The following is an 18346-nucleotide window of genomic DNA, read 5'->3' on the forward strand; positions in this document are numbered from 1 at the left end:
ACTAATTAAATAAAATGACCATAGTTTTTTATTCCACAATGTATAATTTAACCAATAAGTTAACAACCAATTATTACATAAATGGAATAATTGGATTTGGATCCCAAGAAGGAAGTGTCTATTCCTCATCCATTTGACCACTTTACCCAAAATAAAAGAAGCAAATCAATTCTATTATTTTTCTTAAATGAAAATTTGAAAATGACACCAAAATATTCTAAAAAGGATTATAGAAATTAATGCAAAGAGGGAAAATTACACAAAACCAAACCCATATTTTTCTTATATATACCCAAAACACCAATTCCTGAATACTATCATTTAAAATTTCACAAAGATTAATCAATAAGAAACATGAAGTCTATCTCCCTCTCAGCCATTGTTCTTATGGTTTTACTCATTTTCAATGGTACCCCTACCTAGCTTTATTATTTCTTTGAGTTTCTTCATCACAAGAATGCTTTTATTTTTCTCATTTTAACTACTTGTATGACGAATTATATTAATTTATCGTATCGATCCAAACGAAACCATCATGGTTCAATATTTACAAAGTTGATAGTTTATTGACATACGATGACTGGATTTTGGTGAATGCAGGGGAAACGATGATGAGAAGTGTTGAAAGTGAAATGTTATGTGAGAAGGCATTGCATGGTGGAGGGTGTAAGGATGCTGAATGTATGAGTGGCTGTAAAGCCTACTTTGGAGCAAAGGCAATAGGACTGTGCTTTTTCTTTCGAACGCCAAGTGATACTTGTCTTTGTCGCTATCCTTGTTGATCTTTCTAATTTCTTTCTATGTCTACTTTCAATACACAATGCATTTTCTTTCTGAATCAAATGGAATAAAGGGCTGTTTTATATTATTGTTCCTTAAACCTTTTGATTTTATTTTGCCGATTCTATGATAGTTGTCTACAAAACTTATTGAGTAGTACACTCAATTTAATACCTCATAAATCTTGATTATGTGCAAAGGAACAGTAAATATGTGTGTGTTTTTTTCACAATAACATGTTATATATTTAATCTAAAAACCAACAACTTCAAGAAAAAGAATGTATGTGAATAGTTATAAATTAAGAAATTTTATTTAGGATGCATTTATAAATTTATTGTACGATTGATTTTGTTTATCCAATTGTTCTCTATAATAGGAAATCACAACATTACAACTTCATTATCCATCTGATTAAATAAATCTTTCTCAATGTTAAGGTGAATAATCGATTTATAGGACGAAGAATTAGTAATGTAGAATAAATAAATTAAAGCATAAAATAACTAATGCAAATTAATATATAAAAGTAATTGAAACATGAAAATTGAATGTAACTTACCAAATTAGCGACAATAATTTGATTACAGAGATGAAAAATATGAATCTGTATAATTTGAAAAGAATGTAGTTTTGGTTCAAAATATACCACTTCTACAAAATCTATCATACTTGACACTTGTTATTTTTAATTACTTGACGTTTCTGTGGAAAAACGCCAAGTAATATAATTTTGGACAAAAAAATGTTGTTAAAAAAGTGGAGATTGACGGAATATTTCAAATATTTTCACACGAACCTGTACTTGACACGATTTACGTGTCAAGTAATATAAGGTCTTACTTTACACGTTTCACGTGTCAAGTATAAGAAGCTCTTACTTAACATTTTTTTCGTATCAAGAAAGATTGTGTAATGTCTTGTAAGCGATCATATAACATTTGGTAGGCGATCGTATAGCATTTGGTAGGCGATCGTATAGTATTTTGTAGACGATCGTATAGCATTTGGTAGGAGATCGTATAGAAACTGGTAAACGATCGTGTAATGTTTTGTAAGTGATCGTGTAGTGTCGGGTAAGCAATCGTGGGGTGTTTGCAGGCGATCGTCTAGTGTTACTCAGCGATCGTGTAGCAAAGCTAAGCGATCGTATAGTAGAGCTCAGCGATCATGTAGCATTTGGTAGGCGATCGTATAGCATTTGGTAGGCGATCATATAGAAACTAGTAAGCGATCGTGTAATTTTTGTAAGCGATCATGTAGTTCAGGGTAAGTGATTGTGGAGTGTTTGTAGGTGATCGTCTAGTGTTACTCATCGATCGTGTAGCATTTGGTAGGGGATCGTATAGCATTTGGTAGGCGATCTTATAGAAACTGGTAAGCGATCGTGTAGTTCCGAGTAAGCGATTGCGGGGTGTTTGTGGGTGATCATCTAGTGTTACTCAGCGATCGTGTAGCAAAGCTCAGCGATTGTGTAGCATTTGGTAGACGATCGTATAACATTTGGTAGGCGATCGTATAGAAACTGGTAAGTGATCGTGTAATATTTTGTAAGCAATCGTGTAGTTCTAGGTAAATGGTCGCTGGGTGTTTGTGGCTGATCGTCTAGTATTACTCAGTGATCGTGTAGCAGAGAAAATTATAAAATTAGAGTTTATATATTATATTACCATATATAGTTTGTTCTTTATATATATATATATAGTGTTTTTTTCTTTTTTTTTTTTTAACTATCGTTTATATAAAATTAACACACACTACAAGAGTTTTGGGCTTTAATGTCAATTGAAAAAAGTGAAATCGGATGTATAATGTCGGTTTCATTTTTTACTTAAAAAAGCGGATCTTTAATGTTGATTTTAAACCGACATTGTAGGTATATCTTTAATGTCGGTTTAAAACCAACATTAAAGATCCGCTTTTTTTTTTTTAAAAAATACTAATTTTCTTTTTTTCCCCATTTCTTTTCATTTTCTGTTTCACTCTCCCCCATATTTTCTTTTTTCTTTCATTCTCAGACTTCCACTCATGCACAACCCACACGCGAAACCCTTCCAACACGACTCCTTTCATCCTTCCATGCGAAACCCACAACCCGGCCAAGCATCCGATCAACACCTTCCCCGACCCCCATCCTTGTCCATTTCCAGCAAATGATGGTCTCGAATGTGCTCTTCGGGGAGAGAGAAGATCAGAGACTTGCTGACTTTAGATCAGGCTTTGGAGGCAGTGGCGGCGCTTTTCCAGAAACGTTCACTCAATTGTCCCGTGTTGTTTGATCGCTCTACTTCGCTCCGACAGCCAACCTCTAGTAAGAAGAATCAGAACGCCTTGTCGCGGAGTTCGAGTTCTTGAGCTCGCTCCCTCACTGACCCTCTCTTTCAACCTCAGCAACTTGTTAATCAGGTTCATTGAGATTTGAATTTGATTATGTGACTGTGATTGGTATAGATGATTGAGGATTCGATGTTTGATTATTGACAGATGAGTGTTGATTGAAATTTTTGTGTTGTGGATTGTGAAATTGTGCATTGTGTTAGGGGAATTTCAATTTTGTCTGTGTGGGAACTGGATTGAAATTTTTGGACCAATTTTAGCGGGAAGTTTAATCGATTGGACCCTAATGAGAGCTTTTAAAGATTTTAATCGTTCAAAGTACGATGAAGTGAATTATCGTTTTCCCATCCTGTATTTAACGAACAACTTCGTTGTAACTGTATGTTAAATTTAGACTTATTTAAACTACAAGGAGGATAATTGAAAATTAATTTTGGCTAATAGAGGGGAAAAGAATGATAGTCTTCAGTTTTGTTTACTAACTGTTTCATTCTCCTCTTTCAAATTATACTTGATGAATTAATTATATATTTGTATGTGTCTAATTCTTACGATTTTAATTTAGAATCAGAATGAGTCACTAATATAAAGGACATAGGAAACAATGGGGTTTGTATAGATGAACTTCTATGTCAAGTTTCTAAATAAACTAATTGGATTGTTCAAATTATCAATAGAGTTTTGCTGATTGTTTGTCTTTTTCACATATTGTTCCAAAAATTTATTTTCTGAGTTTCCTGCCAAAAGCATTTATGGTTCGAATAAGTTTCAAATTGAGAGGACATAAAGCTAGATGACTTGGAAACAAACCACTTTATTCTTGTCAATGGATGTGGTTTTGGTGCTTGGTGTTGGTATAGAACTATCGATCTTCTTGAAGATGTAGGCTACAGAGCTATGACGATAGACTTAACTAGTTCAGAAATTCATTCACTTGATCCAAACAGCATCACAGATCTCTCGCAATATGTGCAGCTACTCACGGATGTTCTTTAAAAGCTTCCTGCTAGCGAAAAGGTTTCCATCCTTTTAACCCAGTTTACTAAATATATATATATATACACACACACATTCAAGTATGTATGTGTAAGAGTTAAATAACATGCAGCGGAAGTATCAAGGATCCATAAGCATACAAATTCATTAATTTTGGCAGAAACTAAAGCTTGCTTTTCCAAAAAGAGGGTTTTAAGATCATACCTTTGAAGAACTCTCCAAGAACTTGATTGTACAGCAGCGGTCTTCTCCAAATATCACTGTGAACCACCTCAAGGTCTTCCCCACTATACTCTTGGAGCTTTAGACAGAGTTGTAGGACTCAAGAATAGCTTGAATCAATGAAGAACAGTGAAGAACTCACAACAGCCCAATTGGAAGAACTCTTTCTTCTAACAGAGATTTTCTCTCAAAATTTCTGTATTAGCTCTTCTCAAATAACTCCAAACTTCTTTATTTATTGCAGATGAACATGCAAAGAAGGAATTGCTTAGCTTGCAACTCATGCTTGGAGTATTAATGAAGAGAAGGAGATGGGCTTTGTGTGAGCATGAAGATGATGATAATGGAAAAACAACATTTTCCATTTGAGAGGCATGCAAAACTGATTTTCCAATTTTCTTTTAAAAATAAAAAATTGATTTAAAAAACATTTTGATTTAATAAACTGAAAAATTATTTTCTAAAATTAATTCCACAAATTAATTTAATATAAAATATTGAATTAATTTTTTGCACAATAATCATCGTCATATATTTAAATCATATTTAAATATATATTCTTCTGTTCCATTTAATTTGAACGTTTCAAATTAATTTCTCAAGCTACTCTAAAGTTTATCCATTTACGAGCTAGTAGGGGTACATCGCGGACCTACAGATCATGGACTCCAACGATTCGAGATTAATCGGCTAAACTCATTAGTCCGATCTAACCCCCATTCGTGACATTTCACTATAGCCCATAGTTGAACTCCCCTCCCTAGAGATATATTATGTCCACTTAATAACCATAATCATTAAGTCGATCCTTCACAGGTTGTTCATAATCACAGCTAGGTCAGGAATACTATTTTACCCTTATGAATACATCTTGTTCCTTAAGTTCTTACTGATCCTCTAATAAACAATTCTGATTCATAATCTCTATGAATCAAATCCTTTCTCTATCATGAGAAGGCAAGGCCCCGATTGTTCAAGATCTGGAATCAGTACTTAAGAGAACAACCTATCTGCTAACCCTTAAATAGTGTAGGAGTGAATTCCATCTTGCAAGATTATGTCCTTAGCTATTCATCCGATCTTATCCCCAAAATGGTAAGCTTATTGAGCAGTATTGTTGGACTACTTTCACTATTTGTAGATCAAAGAATAATCCCGAACAAACAAGAGTTCATAGCTAGCTCAGGATTAAGACCGAGTTAAACTAGGTTATATGATAAATGAAATAGTCAGTTTTAACCCTAAATGGTCGTTATAAAGAAAAGTGACTATTTTCCTGGTCCAGTCTATATGCAAACTCATTGCATAGGATGCCCCCACTCACATGTCTCAACATGAATGATTTGTGGATCACATCGTTTGTAGCACCTTATAACTTCTTGTAACAACTACAGAGTGGGCCGCATCCAATAGTGTTACCAGGATGAGATACCCAATTTCATCCATATACTTATTAGACCATTTTAGTTCTATACTGTCAACTTGATCCTGTTTATGTCACTACATAAAGTTACAGTATTCATCCTATAGCCAAGGATACATTTATTGAATTTCCATAATAAGATGCAAAATCAACAAGTCATTATTATTGATAAATAGAAGGTTTGACATGAACTGCAAGTTCTAGGACATTCCCAACAGTATGTACATATATAGATTTATATTCTGTAGGCATTGGTATTCATACATATGCATGCTCATGGGTGTTGAAATTTCACGGAGAGTATTAAATTTACTCGATCCTAATTTTTGGACGAACGCTTGGGTTTAGTGGTGATTTAACAAAAATGTTATTGAGATAGGTTTTTCTATTTCGATTGTCTATTTTTTTTATTAAGCTATTGTATTTTGCACTTGACTCCCTCAAAGCTTAATTTTTTTTATCTTCTTAACTTATGCAGGTTATCCTAGTTGGGCATGATTTTGGTGGTGCTTATATTTCGTATGCAATGGAATTATTTCATTTCAAAATTGCGAAGGTTATCTTCCTTGCCGCAACAATGTTGAGTGATGTGCAAAACACTCTTGATATGTTCTCCTTGAAGGTACTCTCATTCCTTGATATAGTTGATTTTGTAGCTTTTGTGAAACCCGGATTTCTATTTTCCTTACTTAAGAAAGTGATAAAAGGAATTAACTAAGTGAAAGTTAAATCCTAAGTTAAGGGGAAGGAAATTTCTAAGTTAGATTTTCTTTGAATAAATTAAGTCGAGCTTAAATTGGTAAAATTGTAATGAAATTTGCATAATAAGTATGTTGATGAGAAAGTTAGTGTGGAATGGTGAAGAAAGAATGGGGATTTGGAAAGAAAAATATGGAATTGAGTTGAGAAAGTTGGGGAAAAATAATAAGTAGGTTGAGCTAGTGTGGAATAATATGAAAATTAAGTTTGGAAAATTTATGTGAAATGCGTTATGGCTGAAGGACCGAGAAAAATATGGAAGTTATGTGTAATGCATGTTGTGCACAAAGCACTGGAAGACAAGTAACTAGTGGCACAATCGTGTAGGAATTGCACGGAGACAAACAATATTCGCAGTAGCTAAGAGCGAGATCGTTGAGAGTGAGATCAACGAGATCGTTGAGAGCGAGATTATTGAGAGCAAGATTTTGAGCGAGAGAAAGAGTGAGATTGGAGAGAGCAAGACCAACGAAAAAGTTGGAGAGAGCGAGAGTGGAGAGAGCGAGATCAGCGAGAAAGCTGGAGAGAGCGAGAGTGGAGAGAAAAAGAGAAAGCTGGAGAGAGCGGGAAAGAGAGCAAGACCAGCGAGATTTCTGGAGAGAGCGAGAGTGAAGAGAGCGAGATTTTGAGCGAGAAGGAGGGAGAGAGCGACACTGCCGAGAGTAGAAAGAGCGAGAGCACCTATACGTTATCCTTGCTTTGTCTGATTCGAAAGTCACGCCCACGCCTCGCTTATGCATTGAATGGCCGAGCAAGATTCTGGGCGATGAATTTGGACGCGTTGGGGTAGATTATGCATGTAAAAACCCTAATTTGAATACAAACAAAGCTTGAAGACGTAAGGGAAAATGTCAATTAAAAGTTAGGTGTCCGATTAAGAGAAATTCTTAAACCCTAAGAAATTGTGTTGGATGCGTTTGGGAAGAATACATTGAACCAAGGTGAAGTCAGCTTACGTTGATAAAGGGAGGATTAAACATTTGGCCATGCACCCAAGTAGGTTCTGTCAATTCCACGAGCAATTTGAACGCCTGTAAATAGGGAGTTGGGATTTCATTTTCAAATCACACAAAAATCATAAATTTCGTAGAGAAAGTAGAGGGTAGTGAGGATTCAGATAAATGTGTCAAATTTGGATGAGAAGATCTTCCAATATACTTGTGCGTTTGGAGTAATTCCAAAGCCATCTGAAAGCTTTAGAAGTCTAGTTTTCAGAGTAGGGCTACCAGAGGAAAAGGCTCAAAAAGGAACTGGGCTAGAGGTTGAGAAGAATGCAGAAGGGTCAGACTGTCGAATCAGTCTGAGCCAGTCTTGAAGATTTTGAGATTACGGCCAAACCACGAGAAATTCTGAGCTGAAAGTTTAGGGTAAGATTCCTGAGACATTTTAGAATAAGTTTGTAGAAGGAAGTATTTCAAAATAAGGTGTAGAACTATGAGTAATCTAAGTTGAAAATTGAATCTGGATTCTAGGGGTGAAAAGGACCCGAGAAGCTACTTGAGTGAAAAGCTCCTAAGACATTGAGGTGAGTGGCTAAAATGTTTTCAAACTAAAATGTTTTTAAACTGTTTTGATTACAAACGTTTTACAGAAAGCATGTTTGCGAAAATATTCTCATTCTTACTAGTTTTATAAAGTGGTTTCCAAGCAAGATCTGAATTGTGTTGTGAACGCATGCCTATCGTTGAAAAACTATTTACATATGTTGATTTTATCCAGCATGCATTACCATCTTAAAAGCCATGTTGTATATGTGTTATACCGTACATGCTTTAAAGAGAAAAGTTGTTTGTAAATAGTTTTGGTAAAATGCGATGTCGAAGTACAAAGAGAAGGCATCCACCCAACTAGATACTGAAGTACAAGGAAAAGGTATTTATGAAGTACATTTGAGAAGGTACCAAGCCAATGGGATACTGAAGTACGTTGGAGAAGGTATCCTAGTAGCTCGATACTAAAGTACAAGGAGAAGGTATCTGAGCAGTAGTACCTAATGTGCCCACAGGTGAATAAAGTTAGAGATTGAGCAAAAGGGTTCTCTCTGGACTAGTAGTTGGTGTTGGGATTATTTTACCAGTTATAAAGTACTTTGATTTGAGAAATGATTTTATTGTTTTATGTTTAAAATAGCTTTACTTTTTTTACGCTTGGACGTTTATGCTGTAATACAAGTACTGTAAAAGTTTATGTTTCAGTTAAAAACTCACTACTGAAATCATGCATGAGAATTTACTATGTTTTCTCGGTTACTCATTGAGCGTAAGCTCACTCCGTTTTCAAATGTTTTTGTTCCCCCCCCCACAGGTAGCGGTCAAATCCTCTGAAGATAGCTCAGTATCTGCTCTGCCACTAAAGGACCAAAAGACTTGTAACCGTTTGCTAGGTGGTTACTTTTGATATTGTACACATGTTACTATTGTTCATATAGGGACTAGGGTTTGTGGGTTTTGGGACTTGTAAATCTAATGTTGTAAATACTCTAAACATATTAAGTTTCTAAGTTAATAAATTGTGGGCCTACGGCCGTCCCGTTGCATATAATTTGTATTTGGTATCAGAGTTATTCCGCAAGAGTTTTTAGGCAGTAAGTGTCAGCCTAAGGGTTGATAGCTGCTACAGTCTTGCCTTTCTCTAGGCTAAGAGGGTGGTCTGGGTCGGGGTGTGATAGTTTGGTACTAGAGCATAAGTTTTTGGGACAATTGAGGAATTAGTTTATACCAGCTTGGTATCCAGTATAAGTTTCTGGGAAGGTTAAAGAGTTAGCTGGTACCAGTTTGGTATCGGAACAAAGGTTATACGTAACCTTAGGAAAAGGTTTGGTGTAAAGTCTAAGTTGATACTAGCTTGGTACTAAAGGTTATACGTAAACTTGGGAAAGATTTAAGCTAGCTTAGTACTAAAACATAAGACTTTGGGTGAAAGAGAGAGTTCATGCATTAGATTAAGTCCCATAGATAAGTCCCTAACATGTGTACCTAATAATTAGACAAAGATGCTAAGAAGAAGTGGCAAGCGAAGCAAGCTGACTGAGAAGAGGAATATTGACATTACCAGTAGAGGTCTTGAGGTCTTGTCAGACCCAGATCCGAAGGGGAAAAGAGTTAGAGACTCAGTAGAACAGGAGGCAACTTCTGAAAACAAGTCTAGTACACCAAAGGTAGGTATAGATCCTGAGATGGAGGATTGAGTGTTCGATAGAATCAGTCAAAGATTAGCGACGAGTGTAGGATCGATTCAAAACGATCCAGAAAAGAAGTTCGTCGTCGAGAGGCTGAAAGCTTTTGGAGCAACGACGTTCGATGGAGCCACAGATTCATTAGATGCTGAGACTTGGTTGGATTTGATTGAACAGTGTTTTAAAGTTATAAGATGCCCTGAGGACCGTAAGGTCGAGTTAGCGGCATTCTTGCTGCAAAAATGGGCTGAGAAGTGGTGGAAAGTGATAGAGGCTAGAAGGAGTAGTTCAAAAACTATGACTTGGTTTGAGTTTAGACAAGTATTTGAGGATAAATAGTACCCTAGTTCTTTTAGAGATGCGAAGAGGGAGGAATTCCTTAGGCTAACTCAAGGAGTGTTGACGGTTGCTGAGTATGAACAAAAATTTACTGAGTTATCTCAAGTTGCCCTTCTGATCATCACGGAAGAGAAGAGGAGGTGTAGGAGAATTGAGAGTGGCCTAAGAAGGAAAATACGTACACCCGTTACCTCTACATCTAATTGGGTGAATTTCACTCAGTTAGTTGATACCACTATCCGAGTAGAGTAGAGTGTAGCGAGGGAAGATATACTTCAACCAGGAGAAGGACAGTTTAGAGTGCCTGGAGAAACAAGAAGTAAAAAATTTAGATCCTCGTTCTCTAGATAGTTGGGGATAAGGAGTTTTGGGGGCATGAGCCAACAAAGTTTGAGTCGAAAGATGTCCAGACCTGTAGCTAAACAAAGTGATAGATCAGTATCAGGTCGTGCTAGTGAGTCGGTGGCTAGTACGGGGAGGAAACCACTTTGTGTAAACTGTGGTAGGCCTCATACAGAAGTATGTTATGGTAATAGGAATGTGTGTTTCCAGTGCGGACAAGCTGGCATTTCAAAAGAGATTGTCCTCAGCTAGGTCATGGAGCACAGAATGAGCAAAGAGGAGTTACCCAGACGGTAAACCAACCTAGAACGACCGGGACTAGGGGAGAAGGATTCGATGTGGCTAAGCAGAAAGGGGTAGTTGGATGACCACCGCAGCAGCAGCAGGGAAGAATGTACGCTATGACACACCAGGAAGCGAAAGAAGCTCCAGATGTCGTAACTGGTACGATAACTTTATGTAATCAATCCGCTTATGCATTATTTGATCCTGGTTCTACACACTCATTCATATCTAGTATGTGTACATTACATATAGATAAAATACCTGAACGTATGGATGAGGAATTATTTATCTCTACGTTCGTAGGAGATACTCTTGTGGTGCATGAGTATTATAGGAATTGTGAAGTAATTCTTGGAGACCAAAGTTTTTAGACTTGATTCCGAGAATTGATTCCATTAGAATTACTGGAATTTGATGTTATCTTAGGTATGGATTTCCTAAGTAAACACTATTCCACTATGGATTGCTTTAGAAGAGAAATAGTGTTTAGGAAACCCGGTGAAAAAGAAATAACTCTGGTAGGAAGTAAAAGAATACTCCCAGGAAGTTTAATATCAGCTGTAAAAGCTAGGAAACTATTGAGTAAAGGATGTGAAGCTTATTTAGCATCTGTGGTAGTTTCCCAAGATAAGAAACTAAAACCTGAGGATGTACCTGTAGTACAAGAATTCTTAGATGTGTTCCCTGAAGAATTATTAGGCTTACCGCCTAATAGGGAAGTGGAATTTACCATTGAGTTAATTCCTGGTACTGCACCTATATCCCAAGCACCATATAGGATGGCCCCAATGGAGTTGAAAGAGTTAAAAGTTCAATTACAGGAACTTGTGGATAAGGGGTACATTCGACCCAGTGCCTTAGGGAGCGCCAGTCTTGTTTGTTAGAAAGAAAGACGGTACTCTTAGATTATGCATAGACTATAGACAGTTGAATAAAGTGACCATTAAGAATAAGTACCCATTGCCTCGTATAGATGATCTCTTCGATCAGTTAAAGGGAGCAACGGTGTTCTCTAAGATAGATTTGAGGTCAGGCTATCACCAGTTGAAGGTGAAAGACACAGATGTTCCAAAAATTGCATTCAGAACTAGATAAGGACATTTTGAGTTCCTAGTAATGCCATTTGGACTGATAAACGCTCCTGCGGTATTTATGGACTTGATGAATAGGATATTCCATTCTTATCTGGATCAGTTTGTGATAGTATTCATAGATGGCATACTAGTGTATTCCAGTTGTGCGGAAAAACACAAAGAACATCTAAGGATGGTATTAAAACTTTAAGAGAAAAGAAGTTATATGCCAAATTTAGTAAGTGTGATTTTTGGTTAAATCAAGTCATATTTCTTGGGCATATAGTTTCAGCTGACGGAGTTAGTGTTGATTCCCAAAAGATAGAAGCAATAGTTAATTGGGAACGGACCCTGAATGTAACCGAAGTACACAGTTTTCTGGGTTTAGTAGGTTATTATAGGAGATTCGTGGAGGATTTCTCTAAGATAGCTCTTCCATTGACAAACATGACGAGAAAAGATGCGAAGTTTGAATGGTCGCTAGAATGCGAGCATAGTTTCCAAGTGCTGAAACAAAGGTTAGTATCAACACTAGTATTAACTCTACCTACACCAGGTAAGGGGTTTGAAGTTTATTGTGATGCATCCCGACAAGGATTAGGATGTGTGCTGATGCAGAAGGGAAAAGTAATAGCCTATGCTTCGCGACAATTAAAGAAGCATGAATGTAATTACCCTACACACGACTTAGAGTTAGCAGCAGTTGTGTTAGCTCTAAAATTGTGGAGACATTACCTATTTCATGAGCGATGTCATATATTTACAGACCATAAGAGTCTAAAGCATATATTTGATCAAAAGGAACTAAACCTAAGACAGAGAAGATGGCTTGAATTGATTAAAGACTATGACTGTACAATTGACCATCACCTAGGTAAAACATATGTGGTAGCTGATGCCTTAAGTCGAAAAACTAGATCAGCTAGAGCTGGTATTAATTTAGTAAAAGTTAGATGATCCATGAGTTGTATAATGCTAGGGCAGCATTATCAATCGGTCGAAAAGGAGGATTACTAGCCTTATTTCAAGTGCGTCCTACTCTTGTAGAAAATATTCTACGTGAGCAATTAAAGGATTCTGATCTGAAGAAGTTAGCTGAAGAAGTGGATAAAGGATTGAGGACGGACTATCAACTAAGAGCTGATAAAGTGCTATTAAAAGAAGGTAGAATATGTATACCTAAAGATCTACCAAGGGAGGCAAGTATGAATTTCAGTTATTCTCATTTAAAGTTTGAGATAAAATTGTTTATGTGGTAGATAGTTTGGTTCAACATCTAGCTTAGAGATAGCTAGGTGAGGTATCATTGGATAAACTAAGGAATTGATATCAGAGTAGCGTAGTGGAAGCGTGGTAATAGACAAGGTTATAGGAGGTTACAACAGTGGTTGTTGTGAAACCTTAAACCAGAGTTAGTTCGAGTAAATTTCGAGGACAAAATTTTCTTAAGGGGAAAGTAAATGTGAAACCCTGATTTCTATTTTCCTTACTTAAGCAAGTGATAAAAGGAATTAACTAAGTGAAAGTTAAATCCTAAGTTAAAGGAAAGGAAATTTCTAAGTGTTAAGTATATTTTCTTTGAATAAATTAAGCCGAGCTTAAATTGGTAAAATTGTAATGAAATTTGTATAATAAGTATGTTGATGAGAAAGTTAGTGTGGAATGGTGAAGAAAGAATGGGGATTTGAAAAGAAAAATATGGAATTGAGTTGGGAAAGTTGGGGAAAAATAATAAGTAGGTTGAGCTAGTGTGGAATAATATGGAAATTAAGTTTGGGAAATTTGGGAAAAATTGGCTAAGTATGAAAAATTTATGTGAAATGCGTTATGGCTGAAGGACCGAGAAAAATATGGAAGTTATGTGTAATGCGTGTTGTGCACAAAACATTGGAAGGCAAGTGACTAGTGGCACAATCGTGTAGGAATTTCACGGAGACAACAATGTTCTCAGTAGCTAAGAGAGAGATCGTTGAGAGCGAGATCATTGAGAGCAAGATTTTGAGCGAGAGAAAGAGTGAGATTAGAGAGAGCAAGACTAGCGAGAAAGCTAGAGAGAGCGAGAGTGGTGAGAGCGAGGCGAGTGAGAAAGCTGGAGAGAGCGAGAGTGGAGAGAAAAAGAGAAAGCTGGAGAGAGCAAGAGAAAGAGCGAGATTGGAGAGAGCAAGACCAGCGAGATTGCTAGAGAGAGCGAGAGTGAAGAGAGCGAGATTTTTTAGCTAGAAGGGGGGAGAGAGCGAGAGTGGAGAGAGCGAGACCAGCGAGAAAGTGGGAGAGAGAGACACTGTCGAGAGTAGAGAGAGCGACACTGCCAAGAGTGGAAAGAGCAAGAGCGCCTATCCGTTAGCCTTGCTTTGTCCGATTCGAACGTCACGCCCACGCCTCGCCTATGCATTGAACGGCCGAGCAAGCTTCTGGGTGATGTATTTGGACGCGTTACGGTGGATTATGCATGTAAAAACCCTAATTTGAATACAAACAAACCTTGAAGACGTAAGGGCAAACGTCAATTAAAATATAGGTGTCCGATTAGGAGAAATTCTTAAATCCTAAGAAATTGTGTTGGATGTGTTTGGGAAGAACACATTGAACTAAGGTGAAGTCAGCTTACGTTGATAAAGGGAGGATTAAACATTTAGCCATGCAGCCAAGTAGGTGCTATCAATCCCACGAGCAATTTGAACGGCTATAAAGAGGGAGTTGGGATTTCATTTTCAAATCACACAAAAACCATAAATTTCGTAGAGAAAGTAGAGAGCAGTGAGGGTTAAGAGGAATGTGTCAAATTTGGACGAGGAGATCTTCCAATCTACTTGTGCGTTTGGAGTGATTCTAAAGCCATCTGAAAGCTCTGGAAGTATCATTTTTAGAGTAGAGCTTCTGGAGGAAAAGACTCAAAGGAGATGGGCTGAAGGTTGAGAAGAATGCAGAAGGGTCAGACTGTCGAATCAGTCTGAGCCAGTCTTGAATATTTTGAGATTCCGGCCAAACCACGAGAAATTCTAAGCTGAAAGTATAGGGTAATATTCTTGAGGCATTTTAGAATAAGTTTGTAGAAGGAAGTCTTTCAAAATAAGGTTCAGAACTATGAGTAATCTAAGTTGTAAGTTGAATCTGGATTCTATGGATGAAAAGGAGCTCGAGGAGCTACTAGAGTGAAAAGCTCCTAAGAAATTGAGGTGAGTGGCTAAAATGTTTTCGAACTAAAATGTTTTTAAACTGTTTTGATTACAAACGTTTTACAGAAAGCATGTTTGCGAAAATATTCTCATTCTTACTAGTTTTATAAAGTGGTTTCCAAGCAAGATCTGAATTGTGTTGTGAACGCATGCCTATCGTTGAAAAACTATTTACATATGTTGATTTTATCCAACATGCGTTACCATCTTTAAAGCCATGTTGTATATGTGTTATACCGTACATGCTTTAAAGAGAAAAGTTGTTTATAAATAGTTTTGGTAAAATGCGATGCCGAAGTACAAGGAGAAGGCATCCACCCAACTAGATACTGAAGTACAAGGAAAAGGTATCTATGAAGTACATTTGAGAAGGTACCAAGCCAACGGGATACTGAAGTACATTGGTGAAGGTATCCTAGTAGCTCGATACTAAAGTACAAGGAGAAGGTATCTGCGCAGTAGTACCTAATGTGGCCACAGGTGAATAAAGTCAGAGATTGAGCAAAAGGGTTCTCTCTGGACTAGTAGTTAGTGTTGGGATTATTTTACTAGTTATAAAGTACTTTGATTTGAGAAATGCTTTTATTGTTTTATGTTTAAAACAGCTTTACATGTTTTACGCTTGGAAAGCGTTTATGCTGCAGTACAAGTACTGTAATAGTTTATGTTTCAGTTAAAAACTCACTACTGAAATCATGCATGAGAATTTACTATGTTTTCTCGGTCACTGATTGGGCGTAAGCTCACTCCGTTTTCAAAAGTTTTTGTCCCCCCCCCCCCACAGGTAGCGGTCAAATCCTCTGAAGATAGCTTAGTATCTGTTCTGCCACTAAAGGACCAAAAGACTTGTAACTGTTTGTTAGGTGGTTATTGTTACTATTGTACACATGTTACTATTGTTCATATAGGGACTAGGGTTTGTGGGTTTTGGGACTTGTAAATCTAATGTTGTAAATACTTTTAACATATTAAGTTTCTAAGTTAATAAATTGTGAGCCTACAGCCGTCCCATTGCATATAATTTGTATTTGGTATCAGAGTTATTCCGCAAGAGTGTTTAGGCAGTAAGTGTCAGCCTAAGGGTTGATAACTGCTGCAGTCACGCCCTTCTCTAGGCTTAGATGGTGGCCTGGGGAGGGGTGTGATAGCTTTGGACTTGAATGTATGTAGAAAGTTGAATTTCATATAAAATACTACATATTGTTACAAATGATTAACTTGTAAAATTTTAAATGTTGTTTTCTCTTTATTTTTGTTTGTGGCTTTTATTCAATGCTGCTAGACGATCTTTTTACACTCTTCTGGTCATGTTTATTTTAGTTTAGCTACGCTTGAAACTGTGCTAGGCTGGTCTGGATGATGTCACGTGACAGGCTCAAGTCTTTGTGTACTCAAATGGCAGCAGCAACCCTCCAACAACTATTGAATTGAAAAAGATGGAACTTCGAGATGTTGTAGCTGTGAAAGAATGGAGGTACTTTTTAAAATTATTTTTTGTCTCATAGTGTTTACTCTCTTCCCTTCTACCGGTCACATGTGCATATTCGGAAGAAACAATATCTTTAGAAAATGGCTCTCGTCATCTTGGTTGAACTCGATTTGAAACAGCTGTTTGATCATTGCTTTCCACACATCAGTTCATTATAGTTGAACTCAGAACTAACTTTTTAATTGATGAAGCCAAGAGACACTAGTTATCTTTTACTTAATGATGGACGGAAGCTCTGTTTAGAGTGTTTGGACTCAATAATCATGGATACTCATTAATGTCAACCACTACACCTCGAAATTCAAGAATTTTATGAGGTCTGAATATGAAACTGGAACAACAAGTTCCCATGTTGTTGGTTGAGAGGCTAGTGCTTAATGTGGCCATGGAAGGAGAAAAGAATGTAAGAGCTAATGGACCTTGTTTGTGTTATGCAATGCATGTCATCGTCGTCCTTATCAAGAACTCATTTAATTTTTCTTTTTGCTTGTGGTTAATAGGGTCATCATTACTTGTCGAAAACTAGAGGACTCTGCTTATCAGAAGAGCAGACTGTTGCTATCGTATGACATTTCCCCACTCTTAGATATTTCTTTATTTCCAATTACACAAATTTAATTTTTCAATGTGGTCTGTCATTATATTCCCAACAAATTCTGCAAATCTCAAAGAGGCCGAGGATTGGCATAGGCTATTGTATAATCGACATGTTTACAGAGCCTTATAGATTAATCCGTCGATGTAAAGTTACTGTTATTCTTGTTTTATATGGCCTTCCTAGGTATTTCCTTATCAAAGTATCCAAGTACACATGTTGATGTGTATTATGTTCTTCAAAAGGATTGTGAATTAACTTCTTCATTTCAGGTTATTGACAGGATCTATTATAAAACCCGAACCCTAATTACTTTAAGTAAGAGTAAGTAATGAGATGTCTCCTAATGAGTTAAATGAAGCCACATTTTAGGAGGGTTAGAGGATGGAAGCAAGAAGAAATAAGCTCTTGTGTAGCTAAGTATATTTCCCGAATTCTAAGTTCCTAAACAAGTATGTTTAGCCAAAGGAATGATATATTAAATATTTAATAATTGAAAATTCTTATTATTTATAGAAATTGTAGAGAAAGGAAAAGAAAAACACATTAAATAAGGAAACTTACTTATTGGTTTGGCACGTGGCGGTTAATCCTTGAATTCGGGAGGCGGTAGGAAGATTAAAAGAAAGAGGAACTTCAAAAGCATGGTTTGTGCAGTCTACATAAGAAAATTTAGTGAAATCAGTGTCATTTGAAAGCTGAGAGAATCTAAATTGTCTTGTCGGAGAAAGATTGCAGGAAAAGAAGAACAGAAAGTGATGAAATTACAGAAGATATAGAATCTCGGGTTAATCAGAGCCTGAGGTAAAAATTGGAAGCTCTAGGCCAAACTATGAAGAATTTTCGGCTGAAATTTTAAGGTAAGAAATTTAACTCAATTATAAACATGTTTGTAGAAGGATGTTTCTTCAAAAGAGGTCTGGATTTTGAGTTATGAATTTTTAAAGTTGTAACAGAGAATTTGTGCATAAGCAGACAGCTGCTTAGGAAGAACAAGCAAACAGCTCACCATGGAGACTATAGCGAGATTTTGTGATGAGAATCTCGCTAATGAAGAAAGTCTCACTAATTTTGTGATGAGGATCTCGCTCTAGAAGGGAATCTTGCTAGAAATTGGGTTGAATCTCGCTGAAAAGGTGAGTATCGCTAGGATGAAAGGATCTCGCTCATGGGGAGGATCTCGCTCATGAAGAGGATCTCGCTCATGAGAAGAATTCACTCATGATGAGTATCTCGCTGGTAAAGGTGTCTTTGATGATGAAAGTTCTATTTGAGGTATTTTCCTAGGAATTTTAAGTAGTTTAATCGGGAATTATGTCCTTTCAGGCCAAGAAGAGCTAGAAGAGGCATATAAC

The 18346-nt window shown here is 36.8% G+C and overlaps 1 long non-coding RNA gene and 1 pseudogene across 1 annotated transcript; both read left to right on the forward strand.

Moving 5' to 3' along the window:
• The first annotated feature begins 291 nt into the window (after positions 1-291).
• On the forward strand, positions 292-880 carry LOC150037903 (uncharacterized). The gene is made up of 2 exons (XR_016527481.1): positions 292-409; positions 601-880. It is a non-coding gene; the product is annotated as an uncharacterized LOC150037903 (long non-coding RNA).
• A 1979-nt stretch (positions 881-2859) lies between these two features.
• Positions 2860-17014, forward strand: LOC120077216 (putative methylesterase 11, chloroplastic; annotated as a pseudogene).
• The last annotated feature ends 1332 nt before the right edge of the window (positions 17015-18346 follow it).

This window comes from Benincasa hispida, chromosome 2 (assembly GCF_027475165.1).
Source record: "Benincasa hispida cultivar pf3 chromosome 2, pf3_genome.v1.1, whole genome shotgun sequence".
NCBI classification, from domain to species: domain Eukaryota; kingdom Viridiplantae; phylum Streptophyta; class Magnoliopsida; order Cucurbitales; family Cucurbitaceae; genus Benincasa; species Benincasa hispida.